This window comes from Sminthopsis crassicaudata, chromosome 3 (assembly GCF_048593235.1).
Source record: "Sminthopsis crassicaudata isolate SCR6 chromosome 3, ASM4859323v1, whole genome shotgun sequence".
Lineage (NCBI taxonomy): Eukaryota > Metazoa > Chordata > Mammalia > Dasyuromorphia > Dasyuridae > Sminthopsis > Sminthopsis crassicaudata.
In genome coordinates, this window is record NC_133619.1 from 145021073 (window position 1) to 145046681 (window position 25609).

The window sequence follows — 25609 nt, forward strand, 5'->3', positions numbered from 1 at the left end:
TGCGGTTTTCTAAGTATACCATCATATCATCTGCAAAGAGTGACAGTTTGATTTCCTCATTAACTACTCTTATTCCTTTAATCTCTTTCTTGACTCTTATTGCTGAGGCTAGCATTTCTAATACAATATTGAATAGTAATGGTGTTAGCGGGCAACCTTGTTTCACTCCTGATTTTACTGGAAAAGGTTCTAGTTTATCTCCATTACATATTATGCTTACTGATGGTCTTAAATATATGCTCCTGCCTATTTTAAGGAATAGTCCATTTATTCCTATACTCTCAAGCGTTTTTAGTAGGAATGGATGTTGGATTTTATCAAATACTTTTTCTGCATCTATTGAGATGATCATAATATCTTTATGATTTTTTTATCTCATTCTTTAAATGAAAGTATGAAAGTGGACCATATCATTCTATGACCCCTTCCAGATCAAACTTTTATAAGTCAAGTATTCTCTATCAAATTTAAGATATTACATTCAATTCAAAAATAAATTGTTATGAAGAACATTTATGCCCAAGTCACTTGAGAGGCAAAAATAAAAAAAAAAAGTACATGGTTTTTGTCCTCAAAGAATTTATGATTCAATTCAATTCAATGGCCTTCAGTTTAAGAGCATGATGTGATCTATGTACAGATAACATTGATATAAGACATATAAATGAATTAGTAAGCTAAACTTAAGTCAAATGGGGTACAAGAAGTGAAGTAATCTTTTTTTTTTTTTTTTTAGGCTGGGGTTAAGTGACTTGCCCAGGGTCACACAGCTAGGAAGTGTTAAGTGTCTGAGACCAGATTTGAACTCGGGTCCTCCTGAATTCAAGGCTGGTGCTCTATCCACTGTGCCACCTAGCTGCCCCTGAAGAAATCTTTATTGATTGTTTGGGAGAAAAAAGGATTTAAAAAAGAATTCAGACATTCTAGGGAGATGTCATTTGATCAGAGTTTAAGAAAAAGATATCAATAGATGTGAATGGAAAAAAACAGAAGTAGGAGAACATGGAAAATTTTTGGATAACATTAAGTAGTTCCATTTGTCTTCACTTATGGAAATGATGAGGAAAGGTAAAGGGATGCTATGTTATGGAAGACTTAGGTGATTTTTTTAAAAAGGAGATGTTTGAGTTTTATTTGGTAAACATGAGGGAGTCACTGTGGATTTTGACTAAATTTATGCTTAAGAAAAATTAATTTGGTTTTAATATAAAGGAAAAATTGAAATGGAGAGAGCAAATATTGGGAAATCCTTTAGGACTGGAATAGACCTGAATGATAACCTGTCATAGAAAGGGAATAGGAACAACAAAGAGAAGGTGATAGATGAGGAAAATATTGCTTAGATAGATTTGATAGGATTTGGTGAATGATTGTTTTTGAGAATGAAATTAGAAAGTATCATTTTGCTGAAAGAACTATACTTCCAAAGTTGAAGTACTGCAATTCATTTTCATCTTTGACCCTTACCACCTTTGCAACCATGTATATATTTAACTTCCATGGTTTTAACTTTTTTCTTATGTAAAACTAGAAAGCTGAACTTGACAAGCTTCAAAGTCCCTTTGAGCTAGAGATCTACTTTCCTTTAATCCTATAATAGAATGGAAAAAAAAAACAACAAAAAAAACCCACTGGATTTGTAGTACCTGAATTTGGCCTTTTTCACCTACTTTATATCTTTATGCAACAATATCTGCTATAATTCCAACTCTTGCAAGACTTAGTTTCTTCATGTATAAAGACAGGTTTGTGCTGGATGATTATTTAGATTTTTTCTAGTTCTAAAATCTATGAGTCTCTCCATAATTACTTCATATTTTTTTTTATTATCCATGCTCCTATTTGTGACAGCATGATTGAAAACGCTAAAATATCACTATAGGGTTACACACAAAAACCAATCTTGTTCATTTATGTTCAGGGTCCCAATATTTCAGTCAGTAAACACATATTTCATGTACAAAATGCCAGGCATACAAAGAAAGGCAAAATTCACTTCTTGCCATGGAGGAACTCACATTCTATTGGGGAAGACAAAATGCAAATAACTATATACAAACATTATACATACAGGAGAAATTAGAAATAACCAAGAGAAAACAAACTACAACTAAAGGGTGATGGTGATGGAGATTTCCTATAAAAGGTGGGATTTTCATTATGATCAGAGAAATGCAAATTAAAACAACTCTGAGGTACTATTACACACTTCTCAGATTGGCTAAGATGATAGGAAAAGATAAATGATGAATGTTGAAAGGGATGTGGGAAAACTGAGACACTAATATATTGTTGGTAGAGTTGTGAACTGATCCAACATTCTGGAGAGCAATTTGGAACTATGGCGAAAGGGCTATCAAACTGTATATACCTGTAGTGTCTCTACTGGACTTGTATCTGAAAGATATCATAAAAAAGAGAAGAGGACCTATGTGTTCAAAAATGTTTGTGGCAGCCATTTTTGTAGTGGAAAGAAACTGGAAACTGAGTAGCTGTCCATCAGGTAGAGAATGGCTGAAAAAGTTATGGTAAATGAACATTATGGAATATTATTATTCTATAAGAAATGATAAGCAGGATGATTTCGAAGATGTCCAGGGAGATTTACATGAACTGATGCTAAGTGAAGTAAATAGAAGCAGGAAAACATTGGACACAGCAACAGCAAGATTATATGATAATCAGTTCTGATAGATATGGCTCTTTTGAACAATGGGATGATAGAGACCAGTTCCAATGGTCTTGTGATTAAGAAAGCCATCTGCACCCAGAGGGAAGACTGTGGGAACTGAATGTGGATCACAACATAGAATTTTCTCCTTTTTAAATGATGTTTTCTTGCATTTTGTTTTCTTTCTCATTTTGTTTCCTTTTTGATTTTAGTTTTCTTGTCCACCATGATAATTATGGAATTATAGAATTGTACATGTTTAATATATTGCATTACTTGCCATATAGGGGAGAAAGTGGGAGAAAGGGAAGGAAAAATATTGGAGCACAAGATTTTGCAAAGGTTAATCTTGAAAATTATTTGTGCATATGTTTTGAAAATAAATAGCTTTAATCAAAAAAAGGTGGGATTTCATTTGAGATTTTAATAAACTAAAGAAACCTGTAGGCCAAAATGAGAAGAAATAGTATTCCAAGAATGGGGGATAACCAGTGAAAATACTCAGAGTATCAAAATGGAGTGTTTTGTATAAGAAACAGCAAGTTACAAAAGCTCAAAACTGCAAAAGATAGAAAAGAATGGTTTTGTGTTAAAGGACAGGTCAATTCTCCGAGTTCCTCCACAGCTGTGCATCGTAGCATCTGAAGGAGTTCCAAGGCAGCCTTTGCTTCTCAGTCTCCTTGTATCATCCTCTCACAAGAGGAGACCCATTCTGGGTTGGATCTCCAGCAGCCACTGTCAGGTGGCTCCTGTGTATTCCAACAGCTTTCCCATGTATTCCAACAGAGACTTATTTGGTTGTAATCTTGGCTATGCTTTTACAGATCCAGATGCAAATGTTTTCACTGCTATATAATAAAGAATAAAAACTTCTGTCAAGATTAAAAAGTAGAAATTATCTGAAATGTCACTCTCTTCTCCAAATCATAGCAAATAGCAAAAAATGTAAGGTTCTAACAAATATTGTAGATATCTCTAAGTAATTCAGAGAATTAATTAAATTTCCACTTATTTATAGTAGACAAAAATTTCAGGTCACGGTGGACTAATTATTACATAGTTTATCAAGAAGTATTTCTTGAATTGTGTTCAAACTTCCACATCTCTTACTTTGGTTAAAATGTCTTTCTCTGATATCTTGACAAAAGATCCCAAAGAGTAGGATCCCTCTTCCCCATGTTAACTCAGTGAGAATTAAATTCTCCAAGTCCATCTGTTCATCATGGGATAATTTCATATAAAACCCAATAACTGACAGGGTAGGACAACCCTCTATGTCTGACCTTGTGTTCTTGGCAGAAATTAGTGGATTTAATTGTACCAAATTTTTGTCTTGACAGCTGGACAATTGTTCACATTAGCCAAAAGAGAAACCTGTTTCAGGGACTAAATGAAAATTTGTTTTTAAAATTCTCTAAATATTTGTGGAGAATGTATATTATATTTTTCTCCCAAATCTTTCTTCACATCCTTAACCAAGTCTTCTGCATATATTCTATAGAGGTAGCCTATAATTGTATCTAGAATTATTGAATGTTTTCCATTTTGTAATTTAATCATATATAATTACCTATATTCTAGGCAGTTACTTGAAACAGTGGATATAATCCTGGACCTAATGTCAAGAAGACTTCAAATCTGTCCTCAGAAACTTACTGAGTAACTGTGAACAAAAATAACTTTGTTTGTTTGCCCCAGTTTCTTTATCTGCAAAATGGGTATAATAATAGCATGTACCTGACAGGGTACATGCTAATTTTTTTTATGAGAATAAAAGGACATAAAAATTAGCAAGTACTCTATACACATTAAATCACTACATAATTGCTAGCTATTATTATTATTCTGTTAATCTTGGTAAAATAGATGATAGATAGATTTGTATATAGCTTATCCCTTTTTCCTTTTCTCCTATATATTCTTTCTACTTCTTTCCCTTTACGTCTCATTCCACTGCATTCATTATGAGTTCAACTACAATGTTAGAGTATTGTAGTGAACTCTAGATTCTTCTAAATGACAAATTTTTATGGGGAGGAAGTTGATAGCATAAGTCAATTATTCTTGCTCCCTCACTAGGCTCTTGAGAAGCCTACTCTGCTTGTTGAATCATTAGTTCCAAGTTTATGAAGGGAAACCAAGAGGTTTAAAGCTGAATTCACCTCAGGGATTATCTAACTAGATATTATCTGGGCTGCACTTACCACAAATGGCATCAGGGAATAAGTTTAGTTTATTCATTTCAAGTCCTGAGCAAGTACAGAATTGAAGATATGTCTTATCTTCAATAGTATTATCTAAGTAAGATAAACCATGTGTGAAAAATTAATCAATAAAAGCATTTTATTGTCATTTAAAATTGTTTAGTCTATCTATCTATCTCTATCTCTATCTTTCTATCTCTCTCTAGCTAAAGCCTATCTACAACCTCTGATTTACTTTCTTATTGAAAATGTATACAAAATATACAGGCAGACTGTACACTGGTGATATTAGGCTAGTTGTTAAGGAGTTCCAGTCATAATTTGACCTCCCATCACCACTCATAAGGCCTCATTAATATAAAGAGAAATCATAATTTTGATTTTGGAATTATATAGGAAAATTAAAATAAGATCATATTTAACATGTAAAATAAATCATCTGTGGTATTTTCTCCTTTATGTATCTTTTAAAAATCTGTAAATAAGGTTAGCAACTTAAAGAAATTTTGACTAAACATAATTCAATTTTCAAAAATTGACAGTGTCAAAACCAAATACATTCTTATCCATTAAAGAAATACCAAACACCAGCTAATATGCCCTATTGTGTATTAACTCTATATAAAATTCTGTATAAAATAAGAAGTTTGTCATCTAATAAAAGAATCAGAATGAATAAACATAACCAAAAGATAATTACTTATAAAGATGAATAAATTGAAAATGAGAGATATCCACTGGGGAAGGCTGTTTAAATATATTTACAAATAATGGTATTTGGACATTGAAATTAGGAACTTGGCCTATAATGTCCTTATGTTTATAATGAAGGGATTAATTTCCTCTCCCTCCCAATTAGAATCCTTTGGTATTTGGAGAAACATATGGAATCTTTCTCAGAATAATGTTTTTAGTTATATAAACATTACAATATTATAAATAAACTAATTATAATGAGTTTTCAGCTTAAGCTTATAGATACTAAGAAGCATTAGAACTTGTTAACTCCTAAAAACAGGAAATTGTCATAATTTCAGAAAAGCAACAATATAGTTTTATAATTTAAAAAGAAAAATGAGAAAGTTACAAATGTTTTTAAAGGTATTATAGACAGTGCAATTCTATTATTATTAAATATACATTCAATAAAAGGTAGTGTGTCAAAATTCTTGATGGAAAAAAGCTGAATTACAAAAAGAAAATAATATATCAAACTAATAATTCTAAGAGATTAAATTTCCTCATTCAAATGTAGATAAATTTTAGAAAGATAAAGAAAAAAGGAAAACAGCTGTGAAAAACCAGATTTGAAAATGTGGTATTTATGAATGGAAATGCTAAAGGATATACATATTTCATGGCATTTCATAACAACAAAAATTATGTGCTAGAGCATAAATCATTTTAAAATGTAAAAATAAAAAACAAAATATTAGACCACAAAAAATAAAAATCATACAGAAGTTAAAAAATAATCTTTGTAGGAAAAAGTAATTACATATGTAATTAAACCCTGAATAATACACAGTTTTCTGAATAAATCATTAAAATATTTACATTAAGAGAATGAAAATTATATATATATATATAAATCTATAAATACATATGTACATATATATCTACATATAAATTTATAATAGTTAAAGGGATGCTAAGAATAAGATCAAACTTTAAAATAAATATATCTTAAGAAAATGGGGTAAGGTAGGATTTAAGGAAAAAAGTGATTTTTTTTTTAAATCTAGAAAATAAATTAAGACCAAAACTAGCACAAAAGAAAAAAGAGATATTGGAAAGCAAAGAATAAAGGATGAAATTAAAACGAAACTTTTAAACCATCAAAACTTAGAGCTGTTGTTTTTTTTCTGACTTACAAAATGTAATCAATTAACTATCTATGAAAAGAGAGAATAGAAAATCAAAATGCTTAAATAAATGAAGTATTTTTAATGAAGGAATAAATCATTGCAAGACCTTCTCTCCTTGATTACATATCAACAAAACTGAAAGCTTATATGTATGGGTTATTATCTCTAAAATTATAAAATGCCCATAATAAAACAGAAATAAAGATATTGACTATATATCACAATGTAGCTTCAAAAAGAAAAAAAGAAAACAACCATAACTGACCTAGATTATTTAAAGTTGAATCATATCAAATATTTAAAAATTAATTTATATATAACAAAATTTATTTTAGTAAAGAAAATAACAAAAAATGTTCTGTACAACTTTTATGAAACAATTATCTTCTTGATAGATAATTAAAGACAGGATAAAATCTATTGTACAAGTTCATTAGTGCAACTTGATTTCACATAAAATATTATTAAAGCCATTACAGCAATAAGCCTAAAATGTATAGATTATGTTTATCTTATACTATAAGACTGTATAATAGCTAAAAAAAAAATACTTAGAAAATTAACAAAGTCAACAAAACTACCAAAAATAATAGTTATAACAGTTTACATGCAAGAAGGTTTCAACTACATATTGCAGTAATTTATGGGGAAAAAAACAAACAAACAAACAAACATAATAAGCAGCCCAAAAGTATAGTCACCAAAGAACACTTTTTAATAGAATGAGGGCTTTCATTATCTGTTTTGAAGAAATAATGGAACTTTCCTAATCAAATACAAAGAAAAAATTCCCTCTTTCCTCACTATTATGTTGGGCTGTTTCAAAAAAATTATCTATAAAAATATATCAAAGGAAAAGTTAAAATTTTAACTTCAGCCAAAACAAAATTGTCTTTTTTTTTTTTTGAACATGAAGTGATATTTTACTTAGAAAATGTCTACTTTTTTTCCTTTCTACAAATTGCTGAAAAGCATATATTGGTATCATTTTGGTGACCTTAGAGCTATTCTTAGCACCTATTCTGTTTCAGATTTATAACACCATATTGCAAGAAGTTAAACAAAAATGGCCTTTCAGCATAAGATTCTATAAAACATTTGCTTAAGTTTACCTTAGCAAAAATATCTCTTTGGCTATCTGGATTTTTTTAAATCAATAAACCACATCAGTTAATTTGACTATTTTGAAAAATTTCAGATTATCAAAATCAAAATCAGGACTAACATTCAGACTGAATAGAAACTAAATAAATTTAACAGAAATAATCATTGAAATGCTAATAAAAATGAAAATGTAAAGGGAAACAAAATAAAACATATTTCCAGGTTTTTAATATAATTCTTATAGTATATAAATTGTTTGGGGAAAAAATATCAAAAGGCACCTTATCAATATCTTTCTATGAGACAAATAGGAACTTGATTCCCAAACCAGCAATAGAAAAAAGAAAGAAATGAAACTATAAACTAACATAACCAATGGCTCAGGACACAAAATGAACTAATTAAAATATTAGTAAAGAAAATACTGCAATAAGTTAAAATAAAAACATAAGAGGATATTTCCATATTAAGGAACTATAGCATAATTCACATTAAACATAAAAATAAACCACAGTTGATTAAATGAAAAAGAATTCTGTAGCACTAGTTTATGTTAAAATATGAAAAACCACAATAATAAAAAATGTTTCTTAATTCAAAAGTATCTGTTTGAAACAAAGAGATTTCATTGTTTGCAATGAATACATATTAGAATGTTTTCCAATAATATTGGGGTGAAGTATTTTATTTTGAATCAATATTATTTGACATAGAACTAGGACTATTAGCCATGGCAATTAGAGGAGAAAAAAGGGCATTAAACATAGAGGAAAAAGACAAAATATTTCTACTTTCAGATGATATTATGAAAAGCTTAAAGAATGAGAAGGAATGAACTTGAATATTAGCTGAAATAATAAGTGGATGTAGTAAATTAACAGGATATAAATTCTCTATATTATTATCAAACCCCAGGAGAAAGTAGAAAACAGAATTCTAACTAAGATGACAACATCTTTTTTCACATCAGGAAGTCAACCAGTAGAAGACAGAAATATGTTTTGTAAATATCACTATAGAATGGATTTCTCCAAAATATGAAATACAACAATAAGTATTGCTACTGTATCCAAGAACATTGCATTTACTTTATCTGCCCATAAAATCTCTCTGCTCTCAGCAAAGGTAGTTAGTGATGCCCGATTATACTCTAAAAATGGCTTGAGATATAGATTTTTGTTTATCTTTATAGAGATGATGAAAACCTATGGAAAATGGTGAAATAGAATAAAAAGTGAAAAAGAAAAAAAAAGCAAAATATCTGGTATACAGTCTTGAAGGATTCTCAGATTAAAGGAATGACATTAGATGATAGATTTATCATCTAAATTTGAGATGATAAATGATATTTAGATAAATGATAAAGCAGCAATAGTTATACTACAAAAAAATGTCATGTAAAAGGAGAACAATGACAGAGAATGGGAGGTGGGGAATGGAGAGAGGAATATTATATGAAAAGGGCAATGTCAATTGTACAATAATCTATAGAGAGATCAAGAAGAATGTGAAGATGGAAGAGAGAATCAGGTGTGGAGATTAACATCATTGATATTATTTAGAAAGTCTACTTAAAGAAGCTTAGATATAAATCCTGGATAAAAGGAATCAAGAAGTGAGAAGGTCTGCAGGAAATGGAGAGTAGTAGTGATTTTTAGGACCTTGGCTTGTAAATGGTGATGATAAAAAGAATGATGGTTTGAAGAAATGTCAGGATTGAATGAAGTGTTTTAGAGTTTCATAGAGTTTACCATGTTTATAAACAGCACAGTAAAGCTAATCAATAGGGAGAGATGGAAAATGAAAGAAAAAGAATAAACAATGGGGCCCAAAGGAGCAAAGGAGACCAAAAGGGATAGAATTGAAAACATTAGTTAAAGGGATTAGCTTTGAAAAGGGAGAAAGGTCATTTCTTCCTTAGAGACTAAACAGAAAAAATAGTAGGTAGGTCAATTAGAGCTATATAAAGAAAAACACATTACAAGTCTAATTTTGACCTATACTCACTAAAGAGCTTGACCCTGCTTCTTTTATTGTCTTCAACAATAACCATCAATTGGCAATAGAGCTTTGTGCAATCTGCTGAAGGACAATGTGCTGTTAGGCAGAGATCATCCTAAATCCAATCTCTACCTTCACCCCAAATCTGTATTCAACTGCCTTTTCATCACATTAGCTATGAAATAGGACAAACTCAGTACCCATAAAGTTATTATGCATATAAAGTCCATAATCATGTGATATGAATTAATATGTTGTGGAACATATTTAATGACCTTTGTTTGGGGGAAGATATTTTCCCCTTTAAAAGTTAAATTTTAAAATAAATAGTATATATATTCCTTATATACTGATTATATCAACAATATGATTACCTTGAAACTTTCTTATTTGAAATGTTGTCTTTAATATTAACCATTTATTCAATGAAAACTCATGAGAAACATTTAATAACATGAGTATGTGAAAATTATTATCAAATATTAAAACAATTAAATTTTTTACTTATCCCCAAATTTTGAAAACTTTTTGATTAATATTTCAAAATGGTTCAGAATCCTAAAAATCATCAATAGTTTTGATGAGAGATTTTTATTCTTTTTTGAAGGAAAGGATCCTTTTGTAGTCTGATAACTCTCCTAGACTCCTTAAAATAATTGTTTGTTGTTTGTATTCATACTGGAGAGAAATAACAAATCTTATTTGCACATAATTTAAAAATGTGTAATTTTTCTTTATCTTCTTGAAATCTAATAGTTCTTTCATAGACTGTTATGAATATTTGGGTGTGCTTATATCAAGAAGCTTATTGTTATTTTCATTGTATTTTTAATGTCTTTTTAAAATTGTGATTTTCTCTTTACCTATACCTTTTTGTCATTAATTATTTTTTTTAATTCTCATTTATAAGTATAAGGGGCCATTTAAAAATAAATCACTTAAAAATTCAACTCTATGAACTGACCAGTACTAGTACAGATATATTTTGGAAAAAAAAATTATAAATTATTATTTTCCCCCTTTTCATCCTATGCTTTGAGCTTCCTTATTTTAATATCACATACAGTAAGTTTTGACCCTTGAAAAAAATATGTACATTGGCTAAGTAACAGATTTATGGCTAATTGAATTGTGAAGTTCATCTGTTTTTAGGATGCTTCACATTTCTTAGACAGAAGTTTATTTTTGGTCACCAGTCCTAGAGGGAAAAAAAGAAGCCTGGAAGCTCCAAAAGGAAATTGACTATATAAACTCAAAATCAGTGTTTGATCAAAAATTTTGATTCCTACATGATTTCAAAATAATATAACTAAGTCAGTTCAGAGGAAGATATCACCTTTTCCATGAAGTTTAGTATATTTGCAATCATGGAAATGTTTGAGATTATATATTGTCCTAAATATTGATAATGCTGAAATTAAGAAAGGAAATGATATAGTTGTGTTGAAATAACTAAAATTATTGTGTTGCATGCTCTGGTTATACAACTTAAAATACTGCACCAACTCATAACAACTACTCATAGTTATTAGGGAAACTTTTTTCACTTGTGTAAATATTTTATTTTGTGGTTTCATAGAAATCATATGTTATGGGCCAGAACTTGAAATAAGGTGCTAAATCAGTGGCATTGACAGAGACAATAGTTATCTAATTTAGCATGGTGCTTAACAGTTCTCTAGTTCAGTACATGTACTTAGTATTTACTATAGTTCTACAAGATTCACACCTTTTATAAGAGACCATACAAGCTCATACATACAAACATACAAACTCAGCCAGGATCAGAAGGAGGGAAGACCAGAGAAGGGGTGGCAGGCTGTCTTCCTTTGCTTTTCCACTGAAACCAAGATCTGGAAGGCCTCCAGAAAAACTAGCCTCAACTGAAGGAGATAAGACTTGGAGAGACAATAAAGAATTTGTACTTTAATCCCTGGCTGTACTCCTGTGGTGATTACTGAATTGAAACTGAGGCTGCCTCCAGAGACCCCAAGAAAACCCCAGCAAGAGAAGATTATGTTTTAGAGAAGAATATTATAATCATAAACAGTGAAATTCACTACATCACATCCTTGTAGGAGTTTACAGGCTCTAGAATTCCATGCAACCTATAAATTTCAGAGTAATGACTAATATTTTCAATAGAAAAGTAACTGAGACTTCAGAAATATGCTTTATTCTCCCTGGTTGTATTTTTATTGTTTTTGTATCACACTGACTTAACACAGCAATCTCTATTAACTTAAATATTAGTCTAATTTTGAGATCTTTTTTTAATGACCAAATTGATCTAAGTAGAGAATGGAAAGGAGAAAACATAATAAAATTGCCTGTAATTGGAATGTTGGCTTATTATGTCTCCTTAAAGAAGCTACTGGAATTGATTTCATTCTGAAAACCAAGGTGCCAAAGAACCATAACTTCTTTGGAAATTTCTTTATCTCTTTCATAGTGATATAATGAGCATAATTTAAAATACTACCATAAAGAAAATTACAAATTATCTTGTGTTTAGATATGTCTTTTTTTCTGTTCTAAATATTGAAGAAATAGAATAATGATATGAAGAACCTGACTGAATATCACATTCTTCAGAATCAAATCAACAATATAACTTAATAACTTTACAAATAATATATTGGAAAAAATGCTTCATTATTAAGAAGAGGAAAAGGCTATAAGTCATATAGATTCTTCAGAAATCCCTCACATGCATATTGTGACTCTTTTGTTCCAGATGATAGTGGTGCTGGACATGAGGGAATAAGCAATATAAACATAAAATCGACAACATATCAATCAGACACCCACTATTAAACACTTATTATTTCCCAGGACTAAGCTATGCTCACTGACACACACAAAAAAAGGTGTAGATACAAAAAAAAAATGAAAAAAAAAAGTTCTTGTCATCAGGGAGCATATATCTTAATTTCGAATTTGTAATATATATATATATATATATATATATATATATATATATATATATATATATATATATATATATATATATATATATATATATATATATATATATATATATGCATGAAAAGATACATACAGCTTAAAAGAAAGGTGCATCTCAAAGGGGAGAGATAGTAGAAGCTACAGAAACTACAAAAGACCTCCAAAGCTACTCTCCAAAGTCTGCCAGTGATCTCTTATTTGTCAAATCTAATGCTTTTTCTTACTCCTTCTTTTTGAACTTTTAGCATTTGACTTTACTGACTATATATCATATTGAACAGGACATAAGCTGGCTATAAAAAATAGACAATAAGTCATAAAGCTAAAGAATCCTAAAGAAAAAGAATCAGAACCAATACCAAACAAGAAGAAACTATAAAGAAGCTACTTTAATCTTACCAATGTAGCCTGTTCAATTAAGATGAAATATGATAAAGTTTAACCAATATAAATTAATTGTTACAATGAGGAAACTAAAAGTTCTCCAAAGCTGCGTTAGCCAACAAACAGTTGATTTTCATGACAAACTAAGCCAAAGACAGTCATTCCTTAGAACATAAATATATTTTCAAAATTTTGTGGCTAAGGATTATAGAAGATTAGGAACAGTATTGCTGCATAACACAGGGAGAAATAATAGGGAGGGAAATGAGTTCACAGAAAGCTTGGCAGAAGAACCAGCAAAGCTAGGTTATCCAACAAGCATTTATATATGAAACTGGAAGGGGGACAGCACATAGATTAAAGAGGAAAAATAGAACAGTTCTACTAATGTTTCTATGGTGATTTATTTTAATCATTGATGAAAGTGGAAATACCACATTTGGACTCCAGCACCTCAGTGCTCATGTATGCTATATGAGGAAATGGAAATGGAACCTAAGAAAATGAAGTCAGTAAGAACAACAAGACTAGAATTAGTATGCACAGAAGAAAGGCATCCTGTAGCCAAGGAACTTTTTAAAGCATTAAGAGATGGTTTTTAATAAATAATAAAAGGGAATAAGCTAAATGACTGGATTAAATCACTCAATGAATATGATTCTTTTTAAAGTGATTAAAAGGACATTAGTAACTACTGACCAATGTGTTCCTTTCTTCACCTTTATCTAGATGCATGAACTGAATAAATTTTTTGATAAAAATATAAGAAAGTAAAAGAAAGGCTTTCAAGGATATCCTTAATTCCTTATTTAGGTTTTTCAAGAAATTCAAAATCTTCTCAAGATATTCAATTGCTTTGATTGTCAAAATTAAGATCATTGCTATTTAAATTAGTATTTTTGGTATTTAAAACTTATTGATATCATTTAAGTAGATCAGAATTTTTTCTCAAGCAGAAAAGGAACTAATAATAACAGCATGCATATTTGCCTTTATTTTTTTCAGTCAGGACAGAATGTCTAGCTTCAAATCCTGCCTCTAATACTAAGTAGCTAGTCATTTAACTTCTATGAACCTCATTGTCCTAATCTAGGAAAAAAAGGGTGCAGATAGACTAGAGAGTTTCTAAGATCTCTTCCAGCAATAAATTTGTTAATTAGATATTTATTATCTCATTTGAACCTTAAACAAAAACTTGTAAGGCATATTTTTATCCTTACTTGATAGATGAAAAACTAAAGTCTGGTATATTGTGATTTGATAGGGTCCCATAGCTAAGTAAATGCTAGAGGATTCAAACAAAGGTCTTAACTTTAAAAAGACCTTAAAAAGGTCTTAAAAAGACCAAGGTCTCCCATTTCATTCAGGGCCATCTCCAGTTATCTTGATCTATATCTTGCCTCTAGATACAAATGGCTCTGAAGAGGAAAGTGACATAGGTAACCTTGCATAGCCCTCTTTCACTTAAATCCAATTCACATGTATATCATGGTTTCACCTCCCTGATGACATGGACCTCTTTGAAAACAAAGGACAAAACAACAACAATAATAATAAAGTAAAATTAGTGGTAATAAAGCCCATAATTTTTTTCTTCTTTTCCTTAGTAATTAAGAGTACCTAGAGTAAAGGTGTAGAACAATAAGGTGATTAACTCCTAGGCCAATTGAAATATTGAAATAAGGGGGCATAGCCAAGATTGTGGAAAAGACACACATGTTTTTCTGAGCTCTCCTTTACCCTCAAACTATTTTACAAAACTCAGCCTTGGAATTAGTGCTTGACTGTCAGAACCCACGAATATTGGGAATACAACATAATACTAACAGAAGATAATCTCAAAATTCTCCAGAAAAGGTCTGTTTTTGCTGGTACGTGGGGCAGAACAGGGCTAGGCCAGGTACAGACACAGGTAGATAGGCAGTGAAAACACAGGAAATAGCCTCACTCTGAGCAGACCAGAGCGGGATTGGGGATGGTCTCAAATCTGTGGGGAGAATTCTACCATAGTGTTGGCTACTCTGCTCAGTAGATCAGCAGAGAAGCTATAAACACAGGGGGTAAAGACTATAATCCCAAAAGTAGAGTCTCTCAGAACCTGGCCACACCCAACCAGCATCAGGAGGGACTCAGCAGAATCTCAGCATGCAACCACTGATCCCAGTGCAGATGCTGATCCCAGCTGAGCCATTGCTGACCTACTGCCACATCACTATTACTTCCTATTGTCTGTAGAGGCAGCTTGGAAATACCTCTCTACCCCATAAGCAGATTGAAGCATTTTGTTTTGTTTTGTTTTGTTTGTTGGTTGGTTGGTTGTTTTTTTGTTAAAATGAGTAAAAAGACAAAGTGGACTCTAACTATAGATAGAGGGGAGATTTCAAAATTAAGGAGACTAAAAGCAGATTGTCTCCAGATGAAGCCCCAAATGATGGTATAACCTGATTCTCATCACACAAAGCTCTCATAGAAGAAATTAAAAAGGCTCTTAAAAGAGAGCTAGAAGAAAAATGGGGAAAGGAAAGGGAAGCTTTGGAAGAGGGTCTGGATAAGTCATCCTACTCATTAAAAGATAGAGTGGATAAAGAAATCAGCTACCTGAAAAACAGAATTAGTGAATTGGAAAAAATAAACAACTCCCAGGAAAACAGAATCTGTGAATTGGAAAAAGTAAATAATTCTTTAAAAAAAAAATTTGACTAAATGGAAAAAAATCCATAAAACAAAATTCATTTAAAAATTTAATTGGAGAAATACAAAAAGAAATTTAAAAAAGTAAATGAAGAAAATCATTCATTAAAAATCAGATTTGAACAAATGGAAATGAATGACTGAAGGAAACATCAAAAATCAGTCAAGCAAAATCAAAAAAAAAATAGAAAAATAGAAAAAAATATTATAAATCTACCTGGGAAAACAACAGATCTGGAAAATAGATCCAGGAGAAATAATCTAAGGATTATTGGACTCCCTGAAAATGATGATGAAAAAAGAGCCTAGACACTATTTTTCAGGAAATCATCAAAGAGAACTGCCCAGATGTTATAGAAACAGAAAGTTAAAATAGACATTGAAAGAATTCATTGATCACTTACTGAAAGAAATCTCAAAGTTAAAACTCCAAGAAATATTGTGGCTAAATTCCAGAAGAAAAATATACTACAAACAGCCGGGAAATAACAATTCAAATGCTGAGGAGCCACAATAAGGATCACTCAAAATCTACCAGCATTGACATTAAAAGATCTAAGGGCCTGGAATCTGATATTCCAAAAGGCAAAAGAACTTGGTATGCAGCCAAGAATAATTTACAGAGCCAAACTGAGCATTTTCTTCCAAGGAAGAAGATGGGCATTTGATGAAATAGATGAATTCCATGTATTTCTGATGAAAAAAACAGAGCTAAACAAAAAGTTTGACCTCCAAATAAAGGACTCAATAGAAGGATAAAAAGGTAAAAAGAACTCTTGAAAACTGTATTTCTGTTATGGGTATACATAATGAGTACATGTATAATTTGGTTTTACTGTTATAATTTAAAAAAAAAAAAAAAAGAAAGAAAGAAAGAAAGAAACGAGGTAGAAAAGAAATTGTTCCAGAAAAAGGGAAAAGTGGAGGTAAAAAGAGGGAAACTACATCTCATTAAAAGGCAAAGGAAATCTGTTATATCTGAGGGAAAGAAGGGAGGGGGATGAATATCGTGTGAATCTTACTCTCATCAGAATTGGCTCAAAGAGAAAATATTAGACATATTTGGTTTACATAGAAACTTCGCCTCCCTCATTGAAAAGTGGGAGGGGAAAATCAAAAAGAGAATGGGAAGGCTAAAATAAAAGGGAATACAGAAATAGTAAGGGAAAGGTTTAAGAAAAGGGGAGCAACTTTAAGGGGGATGGAGGGATTCTAAAGAGGGAAGGCTGCATGAGACAAGTAGTCTCATCAGTCTAATACTGGGGAGAGGGTAAAGAGGAAAGCATAATTTGGGGATAATAAGATGGCAGGAAATACAGAAACAGTAGTTTTAACCATAAATGTGAATGGGGTAAACTCACCCATAAAGTGGAAACAGGTAGCAGACTGGATTAAAAGTCAGAATCCTACAATATGTTGTTTACAGGAAACACACTTAAAGCAGGATGATGCATACAGAATAAAGGTAAAAGGCTGAAGCAGAATCAACTATGCTTCAGATGAAGTAAAAAAGCAGGTGTAGCCATGCTGATTGTAGATCAAGCAAAAGCAAAATTTGATCTAATCATAAGAGATAAGGAGGGGCACTATATCTTGCTAAAAGATAGAATAGATAATGAAACAATATCAATAGTAAACATATATGCACCAAGTGGTATAGCATCTAAATTCCTAAAGGAGAAGTTAAGGGAGCTGCAAGAAGAAATATATAGCCAACACTATAATAATGGGAGATCTTAACCTTGCACTCTCAGAACTAAATCAAACCACAAAGTAAATAAGAAAGAAGTTAAAGAGGTAAATAGAACACCAGAAAAGTTAGGTATGATAGATCTTTGTAGAAAAATGAATGGAGACAGAAAGGAATACACTTTCTTTTTGGCAGTTCATGGAACCTATACAAAAACTAATCATATATTTGGACATAAAGACCTCAAATTCAAAAGCATAAAAACAGAAACAGTAAATGCATCATTTTCAGATCACAATGCAATAAAAATTACATTCAATTAAAAAACTAGGGGAAAATAGACCAAAAAGTAATTATAAACCAAATAATCTCATCCTAAAGAATGATTGGGTGAAACAGCAAATCATAGACACAATTAATAATTTTACTGAAGAAAATGACAATAATGAGATGTCATACCAAAATGTGTGGGATGCAGCCAAAGCAATAATAAGGGGAAATTTTATATCTCTGGAGGCTTACTTGCACAAAATAGAAAAAGAGAAAACCAGTGAATTAGGCTTGCAACTAAAAAAGCTAGGAAAAAAAGCAAATTTAAAAAATCCCCAATAAAACACTAAACTTGAAAGTCTAAAAATAAAAGGAGAGGTCAATAAAATTGAAAGTAAAAAATTATTGAATTAATAAATAAAACTAAAATTTTGTTTTATAAAAAAAATTAGATAAACCCTTGGTAAATTTGATTTAAAAAAGGAAAGAGGAAAATCTAATTGTTCATCTTAAAAATGAAAAGGGAGAAATTTCCACTAATAAGGGGGGAATTAGAGCAATAATTAGAAGTTACTTTGCCCAACTTCATGCCAAAAAATGATAAATGAAATGGATGAATATGTTCAAAAATATAGATTGCCCAGATTAACAAAGGAAGAAGTAAATTGGCTAAATAATCCCATTTTAGAAAAAAGAAATAGAATAAGCTATTAACTCCCTAAAAAAATCCCTAGGATAGATGGATTGACATGTAAATTCCATCAAATATTTAAAGAAGAATTAAATCCAATGTTATATAAACTATTTTTAAAAATTGGGAATTAAGGAGTCCTACCAAATTACTTTTATGACAAAGACATGGTACTGATACCTAAATCAAGTAAGATGAAAACAGAGAAAGAAAATTATAAACCAATCTCCCTAAAAAATCTTTTAAAAAATGCAAAAATCTTAAATAAAATATTAGCAAAAAGACTACAGAAAATCATCCCCAGGATAATACACTATGACCAAGTGGGATTTATACCAGGAATGCAGGGCTGGTCCAATATTAGGAAAACTATTAGCATAATCGACTATATCAATAATCAAGTTAACAAAAACCATATGATCATCTCAATAGATGCAGAAAAAGCATTTGACAAAATCCAACATCTATTCCTATTAAAAACACTTGAGAGTATAGAAATAAATGGACTATTCCTTAAAATAATCAGGAGCATATATTTAAAACCGTCAGTAAATATCATATGTAATAGCAATAAACTGGAATCTTTCCCAGTAAGATCAGGAGTGAAATAAGGTTGCCCACTATTACCATTACTATTCAATATTGTATTAGAAATGCTAGCCTCAGCAATAAAAGTCGAGAAAGAGATTAAAGGAATTAGAGTAGGTAATGAGGAAACCAAATTATCACTCTTTACAGATGATATGATGGTATAATTAAAGAAAACCAGAGATTCTACTAAAAAGCTATTAGAAATAATCCACAACTCTAAGCAAGCAAGCATAATACAAAATAAATCCATATAAATCATCAGCATTTTTATATATCACTAACAAAATCCAACAGCAAGAGATACAAAAAGAAATTCCATTTCAAATAACTGTTAATAGTATAAAATATTTGGGAATCTATTTGCCAAGGGGAAGTTAGGAACTATATGAGCAAAACTACAAAACAGTTTCCACACAAATAAAGTCAGATTTAAGCAATTGGAAAAATATTGAGTGCTCTTGGATAGATCAAGCAAATATAATAAAGATAACAATACTACCTAAACTAATCTGTTTATTTAGTGCTATTCTAATCAGATTCCCAATAAACTATTTTAATGATGTAGAAAAAATAACAACAAAATTCATATGGAAGAACAAAAGGTCATAGAATTTTAAGGAAACTAATGAAAAAAAAAAAATCAAATGAAGGTGGCCTAGCTGTACTTGATCTAAAACTATATTATAAAGCAGCAGTCACCAAAACCATTTGGTATTGGCTAAGAAATGGACTAATTGATCAGTGGAATAGGTTAGGTTCACAGGACAAAATAGTCAATAACTATAATAATCTAGTGTTTGACAAACCCAAAGACCCCAACTTTTGGGATATGAATTCACTATTTGACAAAAAGTGCTGGGAATATTGAACTAGAGATCATTTTTGATCACAAAATAGAAAATTTTGATTGTATCAAGTTTAAAAGTTTTTGTACAAACAAAATTAATGCAGACAAAATTAGAAGGGAATCAATATACTGGGAAATATTTTTATAGTAAAAGGTTCTGATAAAGGTCTCATCTCGAAAATATATAGAAAATTGGCCCTAATTTAAAAGAAATTAAGCCATCCTCCAATAGATAAAATGGTCAAAGGCTATGAACAGACAATTTTCAAATGAAGAAATTGAATCCATTTCTTCTCATATGAAAAGATGTTCCAAATCATCATTGATCAGAGAAATGCAAATTAAAATAACTCTGAGATATCACTACACACCTCTCAGGTTGGCTAAAATGACAGCAAAAAATAATGAAGAAATTGGGGCACTGATGCATTGTTGGTGAAGTTGTGAATCGATCAAACCATTCTGGAGAGCAATTTGGAATTATACTCAAAAAGTTATCAAACTGTGCATACCCTTTGATCCAGCAGTGTTACTACTGAGTTTATATTCCAAAGAGATATTAAAGAAGGGAAAGGGACCTGTATTTGCAAAAATGTTTGTGGCAGCCCTTTTCATAGTGGCTAGAAACTGGAAATTAAATAGATGCCCATCAGTTGGAGAATGGCTGAGTAAATTGTGATAAATGAATGTTATAGAATATTGTTGTTCTTTAAGAAATGACCAGCAGGATGAATGCAGAGAGACTTACATTAACTTATGCTAAGTGAAATGAGCAGAACTAAGAGATCATTATATACTTCAACAACAATACTATATGAGGATCAATTATGATGGAAGTGGCTCTCTTCAACAATGAGAGGATCCAAATCAGTTCCAACTGATCAGTAATAAATAGAACCAGCTACACCCAGAGAAAGAACTCTGGGAAATGAGTGTGGAACACAGCATAGCATTTCCATTTTTTCTGTTATTGTTTGCTTGCATTTTTGTTTTTCTTCTCAGGTTATTTTTACTTTCTTTCTAAATCTGGTTTTTCTTGTGCAGCAAGATAACTGTATAAATATGTATACATATATTATATTTAACATGTATGGGACCACCTGCCATCTAGGGGAAGGGGTGGAGGGAAGGAGGGGAAAAATTGGAACAGAAGTTTTTGCAAGGGTCAATGTTGAAAAATTACCTATGCATATGATTTGTCAATAAAAAGCTATTCATAAAAAAAAGAAATATTGAAAGAAGAGCTTTATATTACATTCTCAGCATGAATGTTTTTTTATTTCCCCAACCACAATTGAGGCCATAGTTACTGACAAGAATTTTCAAGTAACTATTAAAAATAATGTATATGATTTGCAGTATTGGATCTGTCAAAAATAGATAGTATAAGTTTTAATAACTTTTAGAATCATAATACTTTTTAAAGAACATTTTCCTTATTGTTCAGACAAATAGTTCAGCATATTTATTCCATAAACTTCAGGATCTATTTAAGAATTACCTCATAATAGAAAGGAATGAATTTAGACAAATATGGTCTAAGCTTACAATATTGCCCCTTGTACAAAAACTAAATTGGCTTGTTTATATGCATTATTCTTTACTCTGTCATAATTTATAGTATTTTCATCTGAGTAGTGAATAGGCATCACTTCTGATTAGATTGCAAAGATTTCAGGATTGATATTTAGTGAATTAGCTGAGCAAAACAATTTACTTTATTGGGTCTTTACTTCATTCTGGATTCCAATTTCCCTCTACCTGAATATGACATGACTACATTCAAATTTTTTAAATAATTTCCCAGTAGGATAAGGACAAGCCCAAACATAACAAATAGGCAAGTTTAATAGAAGCTGAAAGAAAAATCTTTCTCATAGAAGGAATGTATATAAATCCAGACTATCTAAGTCTGGATTTAAAAGAGTAAACAAGATACCATTTTGAGTCATCATAATTCTCAGGAAAATTCCAAGAGATCACATAGTAAAGAAGATTGCCATAACAGCTCAACATGAGAGAATATTATGGTAGAATGGGAAGAATATTGATTCTAGAATCATTAGACCTTATTTCAAAACCACTTAGACCACTTTTTGGCTTCTGTAGCCATGGGAAAAATCACTCATTTCTCTAAACCACAGTTTTCTTAACCCTAAAATTAAGGGAATTGACTAGATATTTTCTAAGGTCTCTTATCTCTTAATTCTATTATCCCAAATTAGCATAGTCAAGAAGAATATTTTATAAAGAAAAGTAGTTAAGAATGGGCAAAATGAGTTTGAATCATATGGCCTCTTTGCTGAAAACAACATTCTTTTATAGCAGATATATGCTAACCATACCCACTATTAACTGGGTAATAATTAACTGGCTATAAATCCTCATTTATAAAGAGGAGAAAGCAAAATGATAAGAAACACTTAGGAAGAGAAGAGAGGAATAAAGGGAGAATGTTTTTTGAATAATATAGGCCCTCATCTGTCCATTACTTTTCTCTTTCTCTTCATGACCACTAGTATCTCTTGGCTAATTACCTCTATCTCTCTCTCTCTCTCTGTCTCCACATCTCTGTGTATCCCTGTGTATTTCTTTCTTTTATCACTGTGTCTACTATGTATTTCTATTTCTGGGTCTCTCTCACACACACACAGATGTGTAATAAATAATTACACATGAGTAATATGTGAATATTGATGTATAACCTCAATATGAGAGTAATATGACATATAACTTCAGTCATTTCAGTCCTATATCTGCAACTATCTTATTTCCTCAAGATTATGGCAATTCCTGATTGGACAGTGTGTAATCCTATAATCAGAGTTGGAAAACATTATTGGTTAGATAATTTGTTGGCAGACAGGTTGGCACTAAAGGTTTATCTATTTTGTTGTTTTTTTCATAGAATCAATTCTTAGTTTTATTTATTAATTCAATAGTGTTTTTTTTTGGGGGGGTTTGGGTTTTTTTTTTTGTTTGTTTGTTTTTTTTTACTTTGGGAGTTCATACTCCTTTTACAGAGGTATGCAAATGCAAAAAATCACAAAAGGACCTATGACTCAGTTATCCTGTGGTTCCCAGTATCTTATAGTCCCACCAAAATGCATATTATAACTGACCTTTGTTTAATAGTTATTGTAAGTCACAGGAAAGTGTTTGAAATACATAGAGATCACACAGCTAGTATCAGAGGTGGCTTCCTGACTATAGAGATGTTGGAATGGTTTCAGGAAAAATTGTTTACCTATGAAATTAACTCTGTTGGCATTTGTTTATATTTTAATGAGATATATATTTGAATAGAAGTATTTGCATCATTAATGCTATATCAATTTTATAACCTTTTGCTCCTTTCATCTCTATTCCAACCAACCCCACCAACTAGTCTGATGGACAGAAAAAGTAAAGTCAGTAATATGCAAAATCAATTAATATAAAAAGTTTATTTGAGGCTTTTATTGGTCTAGATAGTCTTGAAATTAGTGAGTGGCCTGCCCTTAACAGAAGTAATGATTCTAGTAATTTGATTATTAGGCCTATGGCAACAGATAAGTAGTAGGAAAAACAAACAAACAAACAAGCATATTTAGCCTCAAGCAGACTAAAAGATGATTTAGGTGAATCACCCAATGGATGTGAAGTGGAAACATATTCTAAAGTCTGAAGCCAGCTAGATATAATGAATTAAGCAAAATAGTTGGAATAATTGGCTTTCCCTAGATAACTGCTGAAGTTGTCTGAGACCCAAAGTTGGAGTTACAAGTATCACTGGATTAACTTCTCCCAGAAATCTGGGGGTATAAAAGTTAGAAGTAACTGGTGCAAATGGTTAGGTATGGTGAGTAGGGTCCTGGTCTGTTGGAAGAAACAAATTTGATGGTCATTAAGTAAGTTAAATGTGATTAATCAAATGTGGGTTCATTTTTGACATGCATTTTCTTTTCATGGAAAGCCCACCAAAATCAAATTAATCATTTGGTCTATTTTCCAGTTTAATTCTGCTTTCAATTAAAAAGATTTGTTACTTGATAGATGATTATGATTATGTAAATCCCATTTAGTCAGTTCTTTGCAAATAGAACTGATGGTTATATAAACTTTTATTTATTACAAATACTTAAATTTAAATGCTCTCAGGCTGCTCTCCTGATCCTAGAATTATCCCTTTCCAGAGTTTATGGTAGAACTGTCCCTCAAAGACTTTTACATTTTATTATTACAAAGGTAGATCCTTCTTTTTTGATGGGGAGAGTTGTTTTTACTTTACCTTTTGATTTTACAGCTTTCATGGAACTGGATCCATCTACACTATCTATTTCAGTTCAACTCAGCAAATATTTATTAAGTATCTACTGTGTAAGCACTTAAGGGTAGGATTGGGGGGAGAGGAGGATGCAGTAGGGAAAATTCCCTTACCTCTAGAGGCTGAATTGTCAAAAATCGCAGTGATTACTGTGGTTTGTAATGTAGTGAAAGAATTGTTTCTCTAATCTTAACAATGATACAAATATAGATAATAAAAATAACTGAGGTATGTGAAATCAAGTCAAAATATGCAGAAAATTAACTTGAAGGGGTTAGAAGTAATCCTAGGATCTATGAACTTGTTTTCAAAAAATAACTATTTTCAAGGTAGTTACTTGGAGCAGTGGATGGAGCACCAGTCCGAAGTCAGGAGGACCTGAGTTCAAATCTGATCTCAGAGACTTAACACTTCCTAGCTGTGTGACTGACCCTGGCAAGTCACTTATCCCCAATTACTTCAGCAAAAAAAAAGATATTTTTATAATTACTTAATATAAATGGCTTTCTCTAAATCCCTTCAAGTTTATTTTATACACTTAGAAATATTACTCTTACAAGTTCATAAAATTCCAGATTTTTTCTGTGTCTCTGTATATCTCTCTCTTTATGCCTTTCCATCTCTGTTTCTCTCCAATATACAAAAATGCCTACCAACCTCTGGACTGGATTTTTCCCCTTCAACTGAATTATTAGATATAGAAAGAAATTTAGATGTCAAACTCACTGATTTTACAGATGAGAAAACTGATATAGAGAGAGTAAGTAAATTACTTATATATGATCTAATGCATGGTAGATTTTTAAGACTGGGTTTAAATCTAGGTCTTCTTGTTCAGCTCTATGGCTTTCACCTTGTACCTCTAAATAATGATGGCATGATAAATAATATTGTATGATAATTAGTGGAACCCAGTGATTAGCTGTAGACTATTTGTACCCCATGCCTAGAAATTTTCAAAAGTGCTTTGTCTTCTTTATTTAGACAAATATGTAATTTAATCATCAAGTATTGGCAAAAGGAAGCAAAACTTTGGTTGTAGTAAAAATAGATAATGTGTTTAAAAAGTAAAACGAAGTGCAGTTTAAGTTTGAGAATACAGAGGTTTGTAAAAATCTAGTTAATTGTTTTTTCAGGAAGCATTTTTGTTACTAACGAAATAACTAATCCACATCTCTATAATTTATTTATTTGTTTAAGAGAAAACTGGCAAAGATGATGATGACTAGTGGTTTTTGCCTTCAGACATGTTAAATAGGACAGGAAAAAAAAAAAGTAAAATTCACTGAAATGTTACTGAAGGACACACATGATGTTTATCTTC

General features: G+C 31.0%; 1 long non-coding RNA gene across 1 annotated transcript in view; it reads right to left on the bottom strand.

Moving 5' to 3' along the window:
• Positions 1–3156: 3156 nt before the first annotated feature.
• The window catches only part of LOC141564939 (uncharacterized), a 173331-nt gene continuing 150878 nt past the window's right edge, over positions 3157–25609 (bottom strand). The window contains exon 3 of the long non-coding RNA XR_012488818.1: positions 3157–3519. This is a non-coding gene — a long non-coding RNA (uncharacterized LOC141564939). The remainder of the gene's footprint in view (positions 3520–25609) is intronic.